This window comes from Mus pahari, chromosome 5, assembly GCF_900095145.1.
Source record: "Mus pahari chromosome 5, PAHARI_EIJ_v1.1, whole genome shotgun sequence".
In the NCBI taxonomy this organism is placed as follows: Eukaryota; Metazoa; Chordata; class Mammalia; order Rodentia; family Muridae; genus Mus; species Mus pahari.
Genome location: NC_034594.1, coordinates 86547727 through 86572659, shown reverse-complemented (window position 1 = coordinate 86572659; position 24933 = coordinate 86547727). Strand labels below are relative to the sequence as shown.

Sequence of the window (24933 nt, the reverse complement as noted above, 5' to 3'; positions counted from 1 at the left end):
AAGGGGATAGGAACCCCACAGAAAGCCCGAGTGTCAAGTAAGCTGAAGTCCTCTCAGAGGAGAAGGAGAAGGGGGCGAGATGGAGGGACTGTGAGGGGGAGAGAAAGAGCAACATTTGGGATGTAATAAATGAAGGAATGAATGAATGAATAAATAAATAAATAAATAAATAAATAAATAAATAAATAAATAAAACTGATTAAAAATGTTATAGGGTTGTTGTTGTTATTGTTGTTATAAGAAATTTTCAATTTCCAGGTGCCAGGGAAGCAAGAGACTCCCAGTATTCAATGGGGGTGACTCTATCTAAAATACACAACAAAGAGGAGATAGAACCTATAGAGCCAACCACCAGTAGATAGGCACAGTTGAGGGATGGGGGCCACCTACTCATCTCAAAAATTTTAATACAGAAATGTTCCAGTCCCCTCCCAACTCCCCTGTCTCCACAAGGATGTCACTACTCCCTACCCCCTACCCAACCAGGCCTCTAAACTTCCTGGGGTCTCCAGGCTCCTGAGGGTTAAGTGTATCATCTCTGACTCTGGAGTTTTCTATTCTATATGTGTTGGGGGCCTCTTATCAGCTGATGTATGCTGCCTGGTTTGTGGTCCAGTTTTTGACAGATCTCAGGGGTCCAGGTTAATTGAGACCCCATGAGGAAAATATTGAAATCTTTCTGACATTCTTAGCAAAGTTTCCAGTTCTTTCCTATTAACAATGTTATGAAATATGTAGACTACATACTCTTTGAATTGACTTCTTTGCATAATATCATGATGTTGCTCTCTATAAAATATATATTCTTAGATACACCTAGTTAAGAAAACTCTGTAGAGAGCATTGTACTCCATCATCACACTTTTAAGCAGGCATCAAGTCCAACACTGCTCTATTTTAATGTTGGTGTTGTCAAATCCATATGACACCAACATAGTCTCACAGTTTTGACAGTTCCCATGTCAAGACAGGGAAAGCTACCTCACAGAAACTGTGACCAAAACATACTAGAGAGGAAACCAGAGCTGGTCAGCACTGATTCACAGACTAATATATAGCAGAAGGTAGAATCTCTGGCAAAGGATGCCTCAGCATGACAAACTGTTTTCAAATTATTGACCTTTTATAATTATTCAAAACAGCAGCAGTGTTCCCACCATGTTCTACAAACCCATATTCATAAAATTAGACAAAACTAATTTCTTTAGCTTTTCATCCTTTACCTATGTTTTACAGTTTTTATAGTTTGATATTTCAATTGATTAACTATAAAAATTTAGTTCATAAACACATGAATACAAGTTTGTGAGTTCTTTTCTCCTGGGGCTAACAAAGGAAGACAAAGAGACAAAGTTTGGAGCTAAGATGAAAGGATGGACTATCCAGAGACTACCCCACCCAGGGATCCATCCTGTCATCAGCCACCAAACCCAGACACTATTGCATATGCCAGCAAGATTTTGCTGAAAGGACCCTGTTATAGCTGTCTTGTATGAGTCTATGCCAGTGCCTGGCAAATACAGAAGTGGATGCTCACAGTTATCTGTAGGTTGGAACACAGGGCCACCAATGGAGGAGCTAGAGAAAGAACTTAAGGTGCTGAAGGGGTCTGCAACCCTATAGATGGAACAAATATATGAACTAACCAGTACCCCCAGAGCTCGTGTCTCTAGATGCATATGTAGCAGAGGATGGCCTAGTCGGCCATCATTGGGAAGAGAGGCCCCTAGGTCTTGCAAACTTTATATGCCCCAATACAGGGGAATGCCAGGGCCTAGAAGTGGGAGTGGGAGGGCAGGGGAGCAAGGCGAGGGGAGGGTATAGGGAACTTTTGGGGTAACATTTGAAATGTAAATAAAGAAAATATCTAATAAAAAAAGTTAAAAAAAAAAAAGACAATGAGAAAAACATCAGGAGATGGAAAGATGTCTCATTCACATAGACTACTGCAAAAATGGGCCTATCACTGAAAGCATTCTATAAATCAGTAAGATCCCACATAAATGTTAATGAAATTCTCCACAGTACAAGGTTAAAATCATCCCTAAATGCCAATAGAAGTAGAAAAGATTCTGAATAGCTGTGCAAAGATTTTACTATAAGAAATAATGGAGGCCTCAAAATACCCGACTTCAGATTATATCACAGAGTTTCAGTGAAAAACAAAAACAAAAGCAGACAGACAAACATGGAAAAATTTGCATTTGGTGCAAAAACAGACATGAAGACAAATGGAAATGAAGACTTGCAATAGTACCAAGTCACAGTTATGTCTACCTTAGGAGTGTGTGTGTGTGTGTGTGTGTGTGTGTGTGTGTGTGTGGGGGGGGGGGACAAAGAGAAACCTTGATTTCTATCCTTAGTGATATTATGTACTTGGCTTTTGTTGGTTTTGCTATGCTCTTGAGACAAGGTCTTTCATGTACTTGGCTTTTGTTGGTTTTGCTATGCTCTTGAGACAAGGTCTTTCATTTGGTCTTAAATTAAACACTTGTGCTATGCTACCTGAACAGAATGACTTAGAGACATATAGGTTCTAACTTCCCAGCACTTGATTTATAAATCATGCTATCATGCCTAATTTTAATTTTTAATGGCTTCAAGAGAAATGTACTCACATTTACAAAACTAGGGTATTTCAGACAGAGCTTCTTCAAGCCCCTAATTTTTGATAATATAGAAAATATATTTACAAAGGACTACCACTTCAACAAATGTTGCTGGTTAAAGAGATTCTCTATATGTATAAGTAGAAAATAGAGTCATATTTCTGACCCCATACAAAATTCAAAATGGATCAAAAAACATTAATGTAAGACCTAAATCTTGAGAGTGCTAGATAAATCAGAATGGGATAAATCTGTAGATATAGTCTTGGGCAAGGACTTTTAGATCACTACTCCAATACTACACTTAATAATCCTTTGAAATGACAAAAATATTAAAATGAAGTTTAAAAGGACCTTAAGTACAAAGGAAACTATAAGCAGAATTAAAATACAGCCTAAAGAACGAAAGAAAATCTTTTCCAAACTATACCTCATGTAAGAGTTAATATCTAAAATATAAAATAATCTCCAAAAAGCACACATGAATGCAAGCAAATCTTTTTATTAATAAATATAATGAGCTAATGGATAGTTAGCTAAAGAAGAAATAAAAAGAGCCATGAAATACATGAAAAATTGGCAACATCTTTAGCAATAGAAAAATACAGAGTAAATCTGCTTTGAGACTCCATTTCACCTCAGTAGGAATCGATAGCAAAACACAGAGGTGTTGATAAAATGTGTGAGTGAAAGAAATCTCTTTCCAATGTAGACACCAATGGGGAGTTTTCTCAAATGAACTAAAGATGTATTTCTCAAACTACCTAGCTAAAAAGATTCCTCACTGTTACTCTGTGGCTTAAAAACGTTATTGAAATTTTTATTTAAAATATGTTTCTTGTTCTAATATAAAACCAAGAAAGAAAACACAATCAGCTTAAATCCTTATCAATAGTTGAATATGCAAACATATATGTATACTTATATAAGTATTTTTTGCAGAGTGCAATTTATTCACTAATAAAGGAAAACAAAATCATGTCACTTGCAGAAAAAAAAGTGTTAGTACATTGCTATGTATTAAGAAAGATTCAGAAAAACAAAACTGAGAAATTTTCTCTATTGTTCAGAATCTGAAGTTAAATATTCAAGCAATGTGTGAGTGAGTGTGTGTGTGTGTGTGTGTGTGTGTGTGTGTGTGTGTGATTATATGTGATGGTGTGTGACTATGTGCTATGTATTTCATGAATCTAGATAGAGGTTCATACATGGAGAGAACAATATTTAAGTGTCTTAGTCAGGGTTTCTATTCCTGCACAAACATCATGAGCAAGAAGCAAGTTGGGGAGGAAAGGGTTTATTCGGCTTCCATACTGTTTTTGATCACCAAAAGATGCAGGACTGGAACTCAAGCAGGTCAGAAAACTGGAGCTGATGCAGAGGCCATGGAGGGATGTTCTTTACTGGCTTGCTTCCCCTGGCTTGCTCAGCCTGCTTTCTTATAGAACCCAAGACTACCAGCCCAGAGATGGCACCACAGATAAGGGAACCTCCTGGATTGATCACTAATTGAGAAAATGCCTTACAGCTTGATCTCATGGAGGCATTTCCCCAACTGAAGCTCCTTTCTCTGTGATAACTCCAGCTGTGTCAAGTTGACACAAAACTAGCCACTACATTAAGTGGTGTGATTTAGATCAAAAACAAAGAAATACATGTAATAAGAAACTAGGAGGAAGATATCTATGGGAGGAAAAATGCTAGCAAATGAAGAATGCTGGCAAGATGAGACAAATGGCTTGAGTTAGAAGGGACAATTAAATAAGAGCAATGATATCATATGTGTGAAAATACCATAGTTAAATTCTTTAATTTTCTGATAACTTTAATAAAGAGATTTAGTTGTTCCACTTACTCCATATTAGTGGAATCCTCCTATTTTGAACATCCTGAAGATACAAAGGAAATTCTTCAATAATTCAATAAATTTGGTTGGATATTTTATAGATTACAACATTGAAAGTTTATGTTTGCCTTCTTGGGCGAAATAGTTGTATTATAGTCAAAGTTCAACATAAACTCCATTTGTCTCCATTTAATGACCAGGCCTGATTTAAAAGGAAAAAAAAGTCATAAGGTACGAGATTTAGGAATAGACCATATGTCTCAGAAACTAGCACATAGTTTTCCACCTCTAGGAAAAAAAAAAAAAAAAAAAAAAACCACAAAATACAGAGCAAGGTCATTAAACTCTTTCCCAAAGAAAAGACTGGAGATAACCACAAAAATGGTGAGATATTTTAACTCCAAATAAGCCACCTGTGCTGGACTATTTCATCATGTGGTTGAAAGTTCATGACATAGGAATGTAGACCACTTATCACCTGTGACCCCCTAGCACCCACCAATGAAGTTTTAGATTACATAATCCTTCAAGAGAGTTCCCCCAGTTCCCTATAAGAAGGTCTGCATGCCTTTGTCTGGAGTCACCATTTCAAAGAATGGTTGACTCCTGCGTGGTTGTTGTTTCTGCAGATTAAACACTCCCTGCTTTGCATACTCTCTGAGTCTGGGGTCTTTGGACACTTACAGTAGTCATACACAAATATAATTTTGAATTTTATATTAAAATTTATTATAACTAGGTGATACCAGATTTGATATTTGCAATAAAATATTCAAAAAATGACCCTAAAAATTAGAAGAATAAAAAAACCAAATAAATTGCTAAGACTGGTTATCTGGCTGTTGGGTAAATGTTACATGCTCTCTGGCATATACTTACATATGATCACAGTAAGCAGTTTAGACAGAAAGAGAGAGAGAGAATGGAAGAAACCCCTAAAATAGAAATTAAATAGCAATAATCATTGAAATTAAAGTGAAAATACCAGTCCTAGGTAATTACCTAAACTGTTATCAATGCATACAATCTAATGGGAATGTGTGTTGCATGTGAATGAATAAGCAGACAGGTAACTCAAAATTTATGCATTTGGGGAAATGGCCAAGCTAACACTAACCACAAAATAGAAGAAACAAAGTTATCGAAAAGGAATAGACAAAGACAGAAACTTGGAAAATAAGACTGAGTCATGGGCTGTCACAATGTGCTCAAGAATTCCTTGTGTGAAAGTCTTGGACTTTTTACAGGTGTGGAAACTACATGAATAAACTGAGAGTATATCTTCCTTATAATAATTTTCAATTTCATAAAATTTTTGTGGGTGGCTATCACCTATAGCTTCAGTGAAGCAACATCTCTTGCTCAAGGAGGCGGGTAGATACAGCCAAAAGAAAAAGATTCAGCAATTTTGGATGATGTTTTAAATGAATGTCAAAATCATTATTTTTAATGCCAATGATTTTGATTTACAAAAGCTCAGCTCGAAAGAGAAAGCTACAAGTCTTAGTCATATAACTGTTTATCAGTGTTATTTTTTTTTTTAACTGTGAAGGGGATGAAGTGTAGTATTATAATTATGTGAGGATAGGAGTTTATATTAAGCAGGGAACTAGAGCATGGAACAGACTTATTATAATGATGATGCCTGGGGATGCCAATACTAGATCTCACATGATATTGTTGGATGGTCTGAATAGAATATAGAGAAATATGTGGACACAATTCATATGAAGATTTGTAACTTTTTCTCCTAAACTATCATAGTTGATCTTAGGTGTGTTTAGTGATTTTGATTATTTTGAATTTGTTTAGGGTATTTAGAAAACCAGAAACATTTTTTTTTTTTCTAGAGTCTCACACTTTGGCAATACAATAAGGCTTCAAGAGAATCTTTGTGGACATCATAGCTACAAATTATGTCTAAAAAAATTTGTAGAGGGGCACTGGTAAATGGATTACATGAGCTAACCAGCTTAAAGTATTTCCTCACAAAAATATATGAATTTAAATTTGTCTACAGTAACTTCAGTGATTGCCTATTAGATGGGCCTAAAGAAGATATCTGTTTTAACAGTTGTCCTTTCCATCACAGTATTATTGATAGGAAAACCTGGAATCGACACCCAGAACACAGAAATCACACTTCCTGGATGGAAAAGGCTCATCAACATGGAATTTGAATTCTATTGTACTGTGGCAAAACTCAAATAGTCAATATACTTTGAAAATTCCTTGGCAGAATGCAAAAAGATAATCTTTAGTCTTCACTGTGCTATCTCAGCAAAGATTTTTTTAAAATGTAATCAGTAAAAATAAGGAACCCTGGAATTAATGCACATTCAGTAATATGTATTAAAGTGTCTACATGTGTGTATACATAAATGCATAGAAATATTTCAGATTTGATGTGTTGGAAATTTATTCAGTTAAACTTTAGGAATTAGTAAGTCATTATTTAATTTTTTGTGATGGTAAACTTTTCAATAATGTTTACAATACATCAGGTATACTTATCCTAAAAAAAAAATCAGAATAATGAATAAATACATAAATATATTTAATAACTATGGTGCATAGGTACACACAGCTTTACTTTTGCTGCATGTTACAAAAGCACTTAATTTTTGTATAATCCAAATTAATAAATTTTGATTTTTTTATATTTAAATATGAAAGTATTGCATAGTACTTACTTTCTGGCACCAATAAGCTACTATCTTTGATATACTCCATCTACTGCTATATTTTCATGGATTGGATAAAAAAGATGTGCATGCAGCCCAAATTTTTCATGTCTTAAGTGTTATTTCTGAAATTTAAGGCTGTTTTCTCATAAGTATACTAACATTTACATATTCAAGGTTCAGAATATTTTTATAGAAATTATTTACTTTCTAAACAATGCTTACATTATTTTAGCATTTCTCTTCTTTGATGCAAATGTAATTTTAATGAAATATAATATACACAAGTAACATGTAATAGCACACTGATTTTATAATAAAATAAAAGTTTTATAACTAATTTTAATTGTATGAATTAATTAATGAATATAATTTTAATAAGTAAGCCAAAGGAAATTAAAAAGTTATATAATTCAGATGATGTTTTTTCAGTAATGTGTTTGATTCATAAATAAAAGTCCAGAATTAAAAAGCAGCTAGAAGGACTACACATACAGTGAAGGACTTTTCTCCTTTTAGTAACTTTTGTCCCCGCTTTAAATTGATCATTTGTTTGCTGGACTAATCTCCAAGCAGGGGGCATGTCCTCTCCACTTGCACAACTCTCTTACATAAGTAGCCTTGTTCTCACCTCAAGTGAGTACTTCCTTTTGTTTGTTGTTAGGAAGAAAATACAAAACATGAAAAATAAGACAGGGGACAGGGGTTAGGGAGGAAGAGAAGAAAAGGAGAGAGAGAGAGAGAGAGAGAGAGAGAGAGAGAGAGAGAGAGAGAGAGAGAGAGAGAGAGAGAGAGAGAGAGAGAGAGAGAGAGAGAGAGAGAGGAGAAAGTTGGATCGTACTACTTGTTTAGCTGTCTCCATTTTAACCTCAGACTAAGAACGGACATCAGAATGCCCTTATGGTACTTTAAACAAAAGCCTCAGTGTTCATGATTTTACTTGGAGAACCGAAAATAGCATTGAGTAAGCACTGACATACTGACGTGCTGTGCTACTAAAAGCCCAGCATCCCTTAATCAGAGCTCAGTAATCCACGGAGATTCTGCTGAGAAGCCTGTAAAAGCAAATCCTCTCTTCTACTTCTTTTCTCATGTAACTGCTAAGAGGCTGCAGATTCAGTTTCTGGAGTTCTAGGATTTAAATCTGACAAGGTAAGACTGTGAGGATCCTGGGTAAATTGAAATGTACAAATCATTAGAATTTACTAGATAGATTCAACAAGTAGTTGAAAATTTTTGGCTAGTTGGTATTTCATAAAGAAAAGCAATCTAGAAATAATTGAAGTCAGTAGAAATTTTGGGCAAATATACATGAAAAAAATCTATTTTTCTAGCAGAAATTGATAAAAATTTGTTCAAATATTAGATTATAAACATATATTTCTTTAACAATGGATAAGACTAGATTATATTTAAAATTCTCTTGAATTTGCTTTGTAGCATTATGAACTATGGATAATGAATTTGTATTCCTTCAAATTGTGAGAAATACATTTCTTTATAACATAATTGTGAATTATAACAATTTATTTCTTGATAAATAATTTTTAGAATGGAAACTTCCCACATATTAATATCATTGCTTTGTGAAGCTAACAATTATAAATGTCAGATAATTTTTTGATTTATTTCTACTTTTCATAATTTGTGAATATTAAACTTTGTATTTTATTTAAAATTACTGTCAAAAATTAAAGTACTGAGTAATTAAATAATAGTAGGTCTCTAATAAAGACAAATATGAAGTAGGACAAGTAGATCCATATTTGACTGGAAATATTTGCAAAGACACAAACACACACACACAGATATGTATATATCAAATTATATATTAGAAAAAGGATAATAAACACAAGAAATTGTTAAAAATCTAAATTTAGAAAATACAAAATTTAAGAGACAAATATAATTCATCCACTTTAATTTTGATTAACCTATCAATATTAATAAAACCCTGTTAGTTGCGAAAAGTATTCATTGAGAATTTTACTTACAATTACTCAATGGCTAAGAGTATTGTACATTTTTGAATTTTCAGTTGCTTACTGGTCATTTGTATTTCTACATTTAAGAAGTATTTAATATGTTAATTTGTTACCTTATTAACTTTATCATTCAATCTTTTATTTAGTCTATTCTATTTACGACTTAATTTTCAGATAGACACCTTGAAAACATTTTCTGAGATTCTAAGGGCTGGCATTTTACTATCTTGTTTGTATTGCAGAAGCTTTGTGACTGGATGGTTTCAGTTGTTAGCATTTGCTGTTTCTTCCTCAGCTACACTAATCTAGTAAAGAGTTTTTGACAATGTTTATATCCTTAACTGTTTCCATTATTTTGGTGAGGAATTTCAAACTGTAAGATTTTACATTAACAGTGATATAACATGTTTGTTTTTGTAAACGTTTCTATTTTCATTTTCTACATATATTCTACAAATTTCTAAGAACCTTATGCCAAAGATGGATGCCTTTTAAAATAATTTATGTATTTGTTTTATTTTTAAGGGCATTGGAAAACTATTCAAACTCGTTTCTGGGTTTTCTCCTTCCTTGGCCTGAATGCCATTTGGTTTCTCTTTGTTTTCTTTTTCTTTCTTTCTTTCTTTCTTTCTTTCTTTCTTTCTTTCTTTCTTTCTTTCTTTCTTTCTTTCTTTCTTTTTTTTTTTGCTACTATCTCCATATTACTGTAATGTCGCTGATGTGTGTAAAAACAAAACAAAACAAAACAAAACAACAACAACAACAACAACAACAACAAAAACATGCTACCAGCTTTCCTCCCCTCCCCAGCATAGCCTGCATTCCTACTTCTCCCAGTTTAGCTCCACCAGCCCCACTCCCAGTTTACCCATTCCTGTTCCTCCTAGCTAGCTTTGTTGCCATCAAAGTCGCTGTCTGCTCTTTCTCTCCTGTCTACCTTAGCTCTGTGGAAGAAAACCTCAAGACAGCTTTATTAATTTAGAACTTTCCAGATAACACAAATGCTGCGCAGAGTCTCCTGCCCTCACCTTACCAGCTAGCCCATTTCAGCCATCCGCTGATGGCGGAGGACAACGGTTCTGGGTTCTGGTGGCCACAAGGCCTTATAAGGCTGTGTATCTTTTTAGTTCCAAAGCCTAGAAGCTTCTGGGCAGCCAGAAGAGCTCCCTCCTCTCCCCCTGAGTCTGCTCTTCCTCCTCTTCCTTTAACCCAGCAATTGGCTTCTGCCGTTTTTAGTGACACAATCAAGAACCAATTAGGGAATCAGCACCTCCCTCTACATGCCCCTTCAGTATTATTTGATCTCATGAATTATGATATTTTTAGCATTTTGCTGGTGAGGGCCTTGATTATGTGAGATTATTTCCTGTTAATTTTGAGACCCTGAATTGATTTCTAAACCCCATAATAAAAAGACATATGTTAAAATAGGAGAAATTTCTTTTATTTATGCTTTATTTCATTATGTATATTTCAATTTTGAGTGCAATATGTTAAATGTTTATGAATATTCAATTTTAAAATGAATATTACTTGTTAGTATATCATAAATGCACATACAGAAATTAGGGTCCAAGTTAAGCAAAATGTTACATTTCATTGTTTATTTTAATCCTTGTTTATCTTATTTCCTCATATTCTCAGCCTTTGTGTTATAGCAATTTAAAAAGAAAAGCCAGGAAGCATTGTAATTAAAATGTCATGGTCAAGTAATGCACATATATTTACCTTTTTTTCCCTCAAATTTCATTATAAATACTTCCTGTGAGGATATTATTTAACTGCCAGCTCTGAGTATACATATTCAATTGTTTTCACTTAAATATAACTCGTTAATTAATGGCTAAATCAAGTCATTTAAATTTATCATGCTCCTTGTGTACACATTTATAATAACAATGGTAGCATGTGTGCCACAAAATCAGTGAGGAAAAGTCTGCTTCACAATAGTTGCTATTACTGTCAACACTTCGTATTTGTCAATGTGGCTGGGGTAAGTGAAGATAAAGTACAATAATCAGATTATTTTGTTTAGATTAGCATTTAGTGTATGCGTAAAATCACTTAACTCAATAGAAGAAGGTGGAGAAAAAAAATGCCCAAGAATCCCTAAAGATTCTATCATGAGCAGTGTATACAAACACAGAAATTCAGTAATCTAGCTATATGATCTCTTAATTTTTAAAAACCCTGAAGTGCCAGGCGGTGGTGGCACATGTCTTTAATCCCAGCACTTGGGAGGCAGAGACAGGCGAATTTCTGAGTTCGAGGCCAGCCTGGTCTACAAAGTGAGTTCTAGGACAGCCAGGGCTATATACAGCCTGCCTCAAAAAAAAAAAAAAAAACAAACAAAAAACTGAAGTATTGATATATTTACAATATCCATCATAGTATTTTAAACTTTTTTTTTAAGATTGCATTTCTTTTATTTTATTTTTTATTTTCTTTATTTACATTTCAACTGCTATCCCGAAAGTTCCCTATACCCTCGCCCCGCCCCTGCTCCCCTAGCCACCCACTCCCACTTCTTGGCCCTGCCCTTCCCCTGTGCTGGGTCATATAAAGTTTGCAAGACCAAGGGGCCTCTCTTCCCAATGCTGGCTGATTAGGCCATCTTCTGCTACATATGCAGCTAGAGACATGAGCTCAGGGGGTATTGGTTAGTTCATATTGTTGTGCCACCTACAGGGTTCATCCCCCTTCATCTCCTTGGGTACTTTCTCTAGCTCCTCCATTGGGGGCCCTGTGTTCCATNCAATAGCCGACAGTGAGCATCCACTTCTGTGTTTGCTAGGCACTGGCATAGCCTCACAAGAGCTCACTATATCAGGGTCCCTTCAGCAAAATCTTGCTGGTATATGCAATAGTGTCTGGGTTTGGTGGCTGATTATGGGATGGATCCCCAGATGGGGTAGTCTCTGAATAGTCCATCCTTCCATCTTAGCTCTAAATTTTGTCTCTGTATCTATATCCTTTCATGGGTAAACTTTTAAACTTAATAAAAAAAAAAAAAAAAAAAAGAAATAATTATACATAAAAAAAAAAAAAAAAAAAAAAAAAAAAAAAAAAAGTAATGAATTCCAACGTATTTTGTCATTACTAACCAGGTGAGGTACAATAATTTCTTAGAATTGTGGCAAGCACATACGATACTGCACCCAATGAAAATGCACCAGAAAAGATAAGAACTTGAAACAAAATTTTATAAACATTAGTATTTTCATTGATTTTATTAAATTTTATTTTAGATTTTATTTTTACTTGGACTGAATGTTCTTTAACTCTCTAAAACAAACAAATGAATTTTTAAAGAATCAAATCAAATAGCCAGATCAGGAAGATAAAAATAATGAAACCAAATTCCATAAAAAAATAAAAAACAAAATACTATGGAATTAATTTTGTGTAAACCACCTAAGCCAGGGAGTGAGGCCTGACTTGGAGTGTAGTTGATATACCCAGTGAAATTTCATCAAGAAAAATTTAATTTCACTTTGTCATTGAATTTCAATTACAAATGGCTTCTCTGTTAAGGGTTAGCCCTCTCAGTGATGGGGCCCTCTACTGGATTGATCCAATATCTTTGCCATAATTTCTGTGATTTCAATTGATCTAATATTTCTGATGTGTTCCCTTGGCAGGATACTAATATTAGGTTTCCAGCTAGGCCCATCAGCTATCCAGTTTTGTTTTCCACTTTTGCATATTAGGTATGGGTTCTTTCTTTCATCGAGAGCCTTAAATCCATAAATAAAAGTATGTATGAAACAAGGATGGGGAAAGGTCCCTGAGGCCACACCCCTACATGAAGAATTATAGGCAACTGAGGAAACCTAGGAGCTGAAGAAACTGCCTTCCCCAGAGCACAGCACAGCATTAGTTGACAAGCTGTCAAGTGCCAAATGGTATGCCCTGAATAATACATATAAATAACATTATACATACTGAACAGGTGGAAATAACTAAAAAAAAAAAAAAAAAATCCGATTAGTCTTAAGGGCCACTCAACAAGATGGAACTCATATGATACTTCTTCGGTGACTGAGAACGAGATATTAGATAGCCCAGGGATGCAGGGTAATAGAAAATAATAATATTAGTAAAATAAACAAACACACACACACAATGAAAACAAACAAACCACATAGTGAGTAAATGACCCGCAAGGACATTCTGCTATGATGATAGATCAGTGCCTTTTCCAACCATCATAAGAAATGCTTCCTCCTACAGCAGATGTGAAAAAATAAAGGAAACACACAACTAGATATTATAATGAGAATGACAAGCCTTGGAACACACAGCACTAAATGAGATGTCCCTGGTTAATCCCTCCCTTCCGGGTTCAGTGAATTCAAGAGGCAGAAACAGTGTAAGAACCAGATGAGGATGGATATCAGCAAGAAAAATAATCAACATAATCAAAGTTCATGTGAACTCTAAAGACTGAAGCAGCAAGCACAGGCCTGAGTGGCTCTGCAACTGATATATATATAATGGCTTCCAGTTAAGTGTGTTTATGGGTTCTCAAGTAAACGAGATGGTCTTTAATTTCTGTATCTTGCAGGGGGAGCTCTTTTTCTTCTGTTGGTTTGTCTTGTCCACCTCCAATGTGTAATTTTCGTTCTATCTTACACTATATTTCATTTTCTTTTATAGCTATCCCCAAAATTACAAGCAACTCAGGAATGATAAGAATAATTTATTTAGGGATGTGTACTAGTTCACTTTTTGTCCACTTGATAAAAACTAATTTACGAATTGAAAGAGTGCTTCTATTAGACTCCCATCCGTAGGCACCCGGTCCTGTGTTATATAAAAAGGCATAGAGAGCAAGGATTAAGCACGTGACTCCAAGGTTTCTGCTTCAATTTCTGCCTTCAGATTTCAGCCTTGAGCTTCTGTCCTGACTACCCTCAGGGAGCGATTGTTACCCTGGAGGTTGTAAGCTAAAATAAACCCCTTTCCCCCAAGTTGTGATTGCAATGTCCTGCACATAGACTATAGGAAGCCTGCCTCACTTGGTTCTGATTGGGAAATAAAGTTGCCAGTGGCCAGTGGCTGGGTGGGTTGGTATCCCTATCTTTCCACTGAGGGTCCTGCCTAGCTACAGAGAGTGGCCTGTATAGACCTGGTCCATGTCTCTGCTGTTAGGACTCTCAGCTAAGGTGACCCCTACTGTTCACTCCTGGGAGCCTTCCCTATCCCAGTTCTCTCAGATTCCCTAGAGATTCTCCCTTCCCTATCATGCCAGTAGCTGTTCATTCTCCTGGCCCACTGGGACCTTCTTAGTCACCTGATCCTGCTTCCTCATTCCTCCCCCCCCCCCTTTTCTTACCTAGATCCCTCTCTCGGCCTTCTAAGAAAATTTTATTTCCCTGTTTTTCAAGTGGTGAAGATGAAGTCTTGAATTCACTGTGACACAAGAACAGTTTTTTCATGTGCTCCAAATAAAGCTTTTCAAAGATTAATATGAATTCAAGGGTTTTTTTTTTTTTGAAAATTAAAACTGTAGCACAACTAATACATTTTAGAAGCATACTAAAAGTATCAACATAGAAAATTAAAATGAGAAATTTAGATTCAAAGACGTTTCAGAAAGGACAGTTCAGAGGTGGCTTACATTTTCATTTATCTAAACTCTTTACTATTAATATACTTGGGTCTGCAGTAGGTCCTCTGTGTGTATATATTATGTCTTCCAGTTTAATAATTTACAAAATTCCTAAGTGTGTGAGTAAGTTAGTCTCTGATACTTGTGCCTTTACTTGGGCTCTTTTCCTTTTGTTTGTTTGTTGTCTTCTCCAACTCCAATGTCCTGGGCTTGTCTTACCACATGATATTAATTATATTATATTTACATTATATCATATATCAGATAATATCATTATCTCTTATTAACTGTTTCTTTTTTCTTTTTTCTATGACATATTGAAAGGGTGTGGATCCAGATGGGAAGGGAGGTAGGGAGGAGTTGGGAAGAGTAGAGAAAAACAAAGCATAATCAGGTTAAATATTTCTAAAAGTACCTCTTTTCAATAAAATAAAAAAAAATACTCCAATTTCTATGTTTAAATTCACAGATTATGGTTAAAACATATTCAGGAAAGTACAAAGTAACAGTTACAGTCTGACATTTGTCATCTGCCACCCATGTGGTTATCATGTAACTGTCAAGGACTAGCCTGGGCTTGGAACAGGGTTTTGAGAAAAAGGGGTATCTGGGGGGAGAGAAAGGAGTGACTCAAAGTCAAACCCTGGGTCCACATTGGCAATTCTGCTTGATGCAGCTTTTCCAGTCCGCTTCTCTCTATGTTCTGCTTTCCCTAAGGAGATTTCTCTGTCTATGTTCTACCTTCTTGCTATTGTAAAACTGTCCATGTCCTGCTTGCTTGTGTCTTCTTTGTGTGTGTGTGTGTGTGTGTGTGTGTGTGTGTGTGTGTGTGTGTGTGTGTATCTCAGTTCTATAATCAATTCTCTCATTTATCCTCTGGATTGCTCATCTCCAGGCAGAACACAGGTCCAGTCTTTTAATTTGCATATCAGCCCAGCCATTTACTCCAGGTTTTACTTTTACTTATCTTAAAAATCAGCATTCCATTATTAGGGTCCCTTGATTGTTTCAAGACAGCAAGCATACATTTTATTTTCTAACTAACCTCACAGAGGAATTCAGAGATCTGTTTGCCTTTGTTAAGCACAGCTGGAGAACTCCTTGGATAGGACTCAGCCATGAAATGACCATTTGCACCACACCTGGGCATAGACTTGCTTTATCCCAGGCAGAACTTGAATTCAGGAATCTTCCTGCATTTGTGCCTTTTGTATTCCTGCTTGTATTCAGGAATCTGCATCTTTCTGACAAGCTGGCTAATAGTGTAGCTACCTCTGCTCCCTCAGAATCATGAAACCCCTCCTATAATTCATATTGTATCATTATATTTTTGAATAGTTGAGAAGGGCTGTGCTAAAGGTCCCAGTGTTTACCATTTTGCTGAGACATTAGCAAACCTTTGCGCTCTGGACTCCTGCTGTTTCTAATTCTCATGGGGTCATTAACATTAACAGAGAGGACATTCCTAGGAGGATTGAGAAAATGTGTACATTATTACAAAAACAAGCCTTAATCCCACAGCAGTCATCAACTCCTGAAGGCTCACACTGGGCCTTTGTCCCATGTGCAGGAACTCCCTCTGTCCCCACCAAGTCCACGCATGTAACATTTTTGTTGGAGAGTCTGAGTGGCAGTGGAAAGGGGGGGGATGGGTATATAAATACATACTTATATCCCAATTTGTTTTTAGCTTTTGACAATTTCATATGCTTTAGTTTGAACATGTTTGCCCCCATATCCACAACTCCTTTCAAATCACCTCCAATCTTTATATCCACACAAATCTGTGATTTCTCTTATAGACTCATTAAATCCAATTTGTTCATGCAGTCTTCAGTATGGGTTGAAGACCCATACTGACCTGTTAGGAATCATGCCTTAAAGAAAACTGTTTCTGTTTCCCAGAGTTGCTATCAAACCCCAGTACCTCCAAACCTGCAAACGCACCTTCACGCGTTCACCCCCACTCCTCTCTGTGTTTAGATTTTGTTTGGCTTAAGCATGTAAAGTCTTCTGTATGCTATAAAAGACTTTGTGAGTTCACATGTGCAGCTGCCCTATTCTGTTTTTAAAAGTTTCCTTAGAGTCATCCACTGCATCTTCTATTAAACTTTATCCCCATGACCCTAGCTTCTTCCTCAATGACTCCTACGCTTTGAAGGGAAAACTGTAATATATATTTTATAGTTAGGGCTGAGCAATCCAAGGTCTCTTTTATCATCCATATATTGAGCACTTGTAAGTCTTTGTGTTGATTAATATCACTACAAAATAAAAAATGAAAATAAACATATAAATAAATATATATTGCTTAGCTGCCAATTGCTAAGAGATTCAAAAATCTATAGGAATAGCATTGAGTCATTAATAATGATTTTAATATTACATGCAACATCGTAGTTGTAGTAGTTGTCATCGTCGTTGTCAGCATAGGTTCTCTTCTAGGGACCATAACATATCTATTCACCCAAATAATGGTGTCAAACATAGATTTTATTTTACAACATTTTATGCTCTTATTTGTGTGTATATGCACATTTTTATGTCTGTGTGCATTGGGTGCACACAATTATGTGCAAGTGAACATGAAGAATCCACAGTAGAATGCTGGGTTTCTGGGTCCAAAGCTCTCTGTTATCTTTCCTCTGAGATTAGATCTTTCACATTATCTAGAGCTACTCTGGCATCTACAAACCTTTGGTGGTCCTCCTGTATTCAGCATCCACTTTGATAAAGTCAAAGGTGTGCTTAGATTCATGTGGAATATTTTGCATGGTTTACTAAAATTTGACCTTGTATCCACAATTTTTTTTTCAGTTAAATCTGTTTTTTTTTTTTTTAATTAGACATTTTCTTTATTTACTTTTTAAATGTTATCTCATTTACCTGTCCTGTAAGACTTCTGTGGGGAGCCCTCTCCATGCCAGTCTTGAGAAGGTGGCACCCAAAAACGATGAATAATCAATCTTGATGTAAAAACACGAGGTATTTTATTGGCAGAGCTCAGGGCCAATGCATACCCCACGCAGGAGGTAGAGGCATCGACCACGAGACCTGAAAGCTAGGGGGTTTTATAGGGGGAGGGGGAGGGGCTAGCAAGAATTGGCGAGGTTACACATGATTGGTCCGTTTGAATGGCAACACATTTGCAGAGTGGTACGTGTAAGTTAGCAGAACACCTGGTTAACATATGACTCCAAACTATGTCAGGAATGTTTTAAACAAAGGCCTGCCTGGGCGTGCCCAGGCCTGTCCCACTGTGTTCTCTGGCTCAGGCTTCCAAGCCTACAATTTTTTTCTCTGGACATATTGACATAAATTACATGAATCACAGGCCTTAAATTTCATTTTAAATTTCATTTCCCTTCAGTCCTCCCCCTGAAACCGCTATCCCATCCCTTATCCCCCTGCTTCTGTGAGGGTGTTCTCCCACCCAACCACACCTGGCATTCTTTTACACTGGCACATTGAGCTTTCACAGGACCAAGGGCCTCTCCTCCCACTGATGCTAAACAAGGCCATCCTCTACTACATATGTGGCTGAAGCCAAGAGTCCCTCCATATGTACTCTTTGGTTGGAGGTTAAGTCCCTGGGAGCTCTGAGGGGTCTGGTTGGTTGATACTGTTGTTCTTTCTATGGGGTTGTAAATTCCTTCAGCTCCTTAATTCCTTTTTCTTTTTTCTTTTTTCTTTATTATTATTTTCTTTATTTACATTTCAAATGCTATCCCAAAAGTTCCCTATACCCCCCCTCCCCCCGGCCCCTGCTCCCCTACCCACCCACTCCCACTACTTGGCCCAACTGACTGAGGTAGGAGTCCTTAATTCCTTTTTCTAACTCTTCCATTGTGGACCCCTTGCTCAGTCCAATGGCTGTCCACAAGCATCTGCCTTTGTATTTGTCAGGCTTTGGCAGTGCCTCTCAGGAAACAGCTGTATCAGGCTCTTGTCAGCATCTACTTCTTGGCATTCACAATAGTGTCTGGATTTGGTGTCTGTGTATAGATCCCCAGATGGGGCAGTCCTTGGAAGGCCTTTCCTTCAGTTTCTGCTCCACATTTTATCTCTGTTTATTTTGTTCCCCCTTCTAAGAAGAACTCTTACTCACAGAACTCCCTCGGAAACCTTTAACCTTTAACTAAGATAAAGAAAAAAATGAAAAGAAAAAAAAAGTAGAACAATTTTGACCTATAAAAAGTTAAAATAGCTGTAACTACTGCCCTATAGTCATACAACTTGTGGGCCCAAGAGGCCTTTCCACTTTTTTTCACCCAAAGCTTTATGGTATTTATTTACTTGCCACACTTAGATTTCAATAAGCTCAGCAGGTGGTGGAACATTCTCTCAGAGACAGGAGGTGGTGATGATGTGGATGTGAAGAACTCAGAAAGGGTAGCCAGGAACTAGGGCAACTTTGGAATGTAAATAAATAAAATAATTTAATAAAAACTGTTTTTAAACTATGGAAGAATTTTTCATCCTCTTTTAGCTACTTATATGTTTCAAAGTATTCTTGATATTTAACAGCTTTAGAAATTCCTGATCATCACAAATTATAAGTCCTATCATACATAGGTCTTATTGGCCAAACTTTCTCAGTAGTGTCACTGGAATGGAGCCATTGTATTAGTTGCCATCTGTTTTTCTCCTTGAGAAGTTGAGCTCAGTGAACTCAAAATTTCATGATCCACAAGCATTTCAGAATATGTTATATTTTTATAAGTTCTCACAGATGGAATAATTATCTTTATGCAATGAAAAAAGAGGTCATAGAAATTAAAATTCCTAATTAGACTCAGTTTGAAGTTCTATAAGCACATAGATGATATTTTTCATCCCTAAAGTCATAATTAGTTTTTCTTTGTAAACATAACTGTTCTGAGTCACCCTGGGATCATTGTCAGTTTATATGTGTTTGTGCAATAGCACGCATTGCTTCAAGCGTGATCATGTTTATTTGTCATTCTATTTAACCATGCTTAGCATAATGTAATGACATTCAACTATCTTAAACTATATTTGGAACAGGCATTTATGAAGGCCGTGTGTGTGTGTGTGTGTGTGTGTGTGTGTGTGTGTGTGGCGCGTGCGTGCATGTTTGTCTGTGTGTGTGTGTGTGTTTTGCAGAAAATAATGGCTGAAATTCAAACTTGAATGAAAATCACTAGATCTTAACTATTTAACTGTCAGTAGCTGTGTTTGGGTAGCTGGTTAAATGCATCAATATACAAATTCATACCTACTCACACTTATGTAAAATGTGTCAGTCAAAATTCTGAATGTGATAGCTGATCCCATGAACACATTTTCTATGTTCTCTCCCCATAAGATAATCTGTTTGACACTTGAACCTTTCCAGTGTTGTGTACCCTAGAACATTTTCACCTGACCAGAACTGAGGATAATCCAAGCGTCAGTAAAAGTGACATGATATAATTTAATATTTCTTGTGATTATATATATTTATATAAAATAGTGAAATAGAAATTATAATATTCAAATAATCATGTGAAAACATTCTTTGCTTCTAAAATTTCTGATGATTTCATACATGTATTTAATGTATTCTGATTATATTGACACAATTACCCTGTCTTTCCAACTACCCATCTCTCTCTCTCTCTCTCTCTCTCTCTCTCTCTCTCTCTCTCTCTTTCTCTATGTGTCTATGTGCATGTATGTGTGTATGTGTATATGTGTTGTGTTCAGATATCATACATGTTGGCACAGATGCAATATGTTCCTGATTAAATCAGCTTTTTCATAATTCATATGTAATTCCCTACAGCATTACTATGATGTAGTTTTCCATTGATTCCTTTCTGAAATCACATAAAATATTTCTATCAAAATACAGAAATCATTTGTTTGTTGTTAAATTTTTATTCATCATCTTACAAAGTATATATGCAGATTTAATGGATAAATATTATTAATTTTAAGTTTAAAAATTCACTTGTTTTATGCCCAGTTGTGATGCCGGTTTTATTTATAATTACAAAGGAGCAAATATAAAATAATCTGGAAAAAAGTACTCTTCAATAGTTTGTATAAGCGAGGAAGAATGGAGATTAATTTAAGAAAATTAGTCTTCATTTTATGTTATATCCACTGGATTCTGTGTTTTAATTTTAGGCATTTTTTTTCATCATCAATAATGACCATGTATAGTGAAACAATACAGTACTCACTTAAGTAATCCTTCCTTGTTGATTAAGAGTCTGGATTGTGAATTCCAAACTTACGAAGAAATGGCATTACCAGCCCCTATATGTCCTATACAAACAATGAATGGATGGGCTTAACTATCAAAAGGGGCATCATAATCCCAATGAAGCTATTATGAATGCATGCCTTGCTATATACTTGACTAGAATTAAAAAAAAAAATAGGGCATAGATTGCTCATTGTCCCTGTTGAATACATGTTTTTTGAGCTAGATTTCATTTGTGCTCAATGACGTTCCAGGATTTTGAGATACTGCTTTTCTCTCTTATGAGTAAGAGTTCTTTCTGACACATTCCTTTTTCCATTATCCTCCTATTACCCCAAGAATTCCACTTTAAAGTTTGTGTGTACAGTATTATTCTGTGAGGCTGCCACATTTCCCTTGATTTTTTTAAGAGATCACAAATACAATTGAGTTTCTATCCATCAACTTCCACAGGACTCTGCTTTTATCTTGCTCAAATTGCCACCAAATCTATCATTCTGATTCTTTTCCTTCTTGAAGACTTTATTCCTAGTATGAGAAAGATATCCTAAAAAGATAGAAACATTTTACCATGTCTCTTTTTAGAATAGTCTAGAAGTAAAAACAAAACAAAACAAAACAAAAAATCTTATAGAACTTTATTCAGTGTAAACAACATAAAACATCAGCAGCAGGTTTTACATTATTAAATACTGTCCTTTTACATTTTCTATGCAATAAAACACAGTTTTTAGCCATAATGTGATTATAAATGCTTAATAGGGTATTACATATTCAAAATTTGTGAACATAGCTTCTTTCTGTGTTGTATAACAATAGATAAGATATGGATTTCAATATGTGTTAATTATGCTTGTAAGTGTTGTTTTAATATTATTGGAATTATGGCTTTTTATAATTTCATAGAAGTTCAATGCCATGTTCAGCATATACATTATGAAGTATATATTATACTCTGGAACTTAATACATACTAATATAACTATACACATAAGAGAATAAATTCAATCGCATTCAAATAACACATTTGCATGTTTCGCCATACAAAAAATATTTAAGATTTTATTATAATATATTCACCTGATTGCAAAGTATAACCAGAATTGCAAATGCACAGCAGAGGCGTTGTTCTTACCTGGTGCATTACTAATGTACATAATCATTATCAGTTTTCTTTTCTTCTTCTTCCTTTCTCTCTCTCTCTCTCTCTCTCTCTCTCTCTCTCTCACTCACATGAATCCAGTACTGGTGACAGATGCTATCATCATCATTCACAAGTAGACCATTATTTGTAAAGTTTATGCAGTTCTCCTGAAATGCATGGAAACTGTAGAAAACTTTAAATATAGCAGAGTGGAAGAAACAATATATTTTATGATCCAGCTACAACTATTGCTATCATTATATTCAATTATATTTACACATAAACACAGAAAGACACAAACACACACACACACACACGAATCATAAATTAAAAGTTATTCAGATATGTTTTGCTATATTTGCAATTCCGAAGTGATTTTTAAACTATGTGATATTATATAATTGGAAACATCTGATAGTATATAATGGAATAAGAAATCACTCATATTTTGGGATATTGATCTGTTACTTATTTATCTTTGTTTTCAAAAATTGTTTCATATTCAGATGTGTGTGTGTGCATGCAAACACTTTTGCATGATGTGTCACAGTGCACAAGTGGAATGGAGAATATAGCTTAGGAGAAGTGGTTGTTTCTTTGTACTCTGAGATAGACATCAGGCGTTCAGACTTGGGAGCAAATAGAAGATCACTGAACTCTCTCCTGGGTTAACAAATAATTGATTGATTAATTGGTGAGGTTTTATTGTGTGGTTCATGCTGCCATAAAGCTCCTGAACCTCTTTCTTCTGCTTCAGTAGTTCTAGGAGTACAGTCATGAATCACCAGGGCTAGCCATGTTTATGTTAGATTGTGTTAGAGAAAGGAAGAGACAGTTATTTTAAACACCTCTCTTTACAGCAATGCTCCTTTTTTTTGTCATCATTTACTCTTAAATTGTGTGGGTCAATTTTCTTCTCCTCTAGCAGTTATTATACTGAATGCTTCATGTCAAGAAAACCACAGTGTACTGTCTTTTACCTTTGAATTTGTCCTTTTATATGTTATACAGTTCATGCAATTTATACTTGATGGTTAGTGGGCTAGTTTGAACAGATTTTTATGAAAAACTTATCAAAATATGTCTGTACTTTGTACAAAGAAGTTTAAAAATATACTGTGTGGCAAAATTATTAACTAAATAATTAATATTTACCAAAATTGCGACTATTTTATTTTGTCTGCTATTCTAGGGCCAAATATTTTTAGACATTCAAATCGTACTTTTTTTTTTTGCCAACACTGATATACTTCAGTATGTATGACAAACATGTGGTATGATTCTTTGCAATCCAAAATGTATTTTAAATTCCTGACTAAATCAGTAAAGTATTCAGATTATCTTTTAAAACATTACTGCATATGCATATCATTTTCAGAAACCTATTAAATTATTTCTGTCTTATTTTGGATCTTTAGAATTACTTTAAATTTGAAAATTCTCATTACTAGTGCCTCTGTATGGTTTTTATTACTATGACATATTGAAGGAATGGTTCTAGTAGCTCAGATGCAACCATGGCACTAGAGACAGGAGGATTCTTGAGGATAGCTGCTCTCCAGACTTGTCAGTTTCAATGAGATACCCTTCTGAAGGGAATAATAGAGATAAAGCAGGTTATTGGTAGTCCTACTGTGGCCACTATAGAAGCACATAGAAGTTCATCCATACACTCCACACATACACTGCATACTCTCTCACACCAATACTACAAAATATTTTTAAAGAATAACCTGGACATTAACCAAGACACAAAACCCTCCTTCTACATTTGGTCCTGCCTGCAAGATGTACTGGAGCAAATTGACACTGAACTGGTTGGACTGGATAACTAACACTTTGTTAAAGTAGAGGCCCCTGCTGCTAAAGAAAGCTCATGCCCTATTCTGCCAGGATTGCCAGAAAACAGAGACTGGACAGACCTGAAACCTGATCCAGAAGCAAACCTGATTGGCAAAACAAAGACAAAAATATAAAACAAAACAAAAAGAACCACAAAACAAAACCACCCGAAACAAAAAAATACCAAAGCAAAACCAACAGAACAAACAAAAGAAACAACAATGAAATAATTCTTAATGATATTCTGCTGTACTCAGATCTGCTGTCATCAGAGAGACTGCCTCCTCCAGTCGATGGGTGTGTGTACAGAGACCCACAGCCAGACATTATACAGAGGGTCTGAATTGGAGGTTTCCATAAGGCCAGGGAATGGATCAGGGAACACAACAGAAGAGAGGGAAGAAGAGTTTAGGAGACCAAGGAGATGGTGGACAGCAAGAGAACATGGTTCACTCAACCACATAAGCAAACAGAGCTCACATGGGTTCACAGAGACTGTTCCAGGTCCTCTGTGTATATGCTGTGACTGTTAACGTGGTGTTTTTATGGGACTCTTAACAGTGTGAGATGGAATATTTCTGCCTCTTGGTAGTTTTTTTCCCCTGTTAGGTTGTCTTGTCCAGCCTCAATAGGAGGGCCTCTGTCTTATAGTATCTTTTGTATTGTTGGGTTGCCTCTTAGAGGCCTAGTCTTTTCTGAAGAGGAATCAAAGTTGAAGGTGGATCTGGGAGAGGAGAGACTAGGAGGATTAGAGGGAGGCAAGACTATGTTTGGATTGCATTGTGAGGGAAGAAGCTATTTTCAATTAAAAAAATAAACAAAAGAAATAATTCTTTCCTTCCTTAATGTTGAATTGCATTCCAAGATAACAAAAGAAGTTATTTACTTTGTGTCTTTCTTTATTTTCTTCTTCTTCTTCTTCTTCTTCTTCTTCTTCTTCTTCTTCTTCTTCTTCTTCTTCTTCTTCTTCTTCTTCTTCTTCTTCTTCTTCTCTCT

At 35.6% G+C, this 24933-nt stretch overlaps 1 protein-coding gene across 1 annotated transcript in view; it reads left to right on the top strand.

Moving 5' to 3' along the window:
* The first annotated feature begins 7927 nt into the window (after nucleotides 1–7927).
* Cdh19 (cadherin 19) overlaps nucleotides 7928–24933 on the top strand; it is an 86653-nt gene continuing 69647 nt past the window's right edge. The window contains exon 1 of the mRNA XM_021199082.2: nucleotides 7928–8291. The gene's annotated coding sequence lies outside the window, so the exon portion shown is untranslated. The remainder of the gene's footprint in view (nucleotides 8292–24933) is intronic.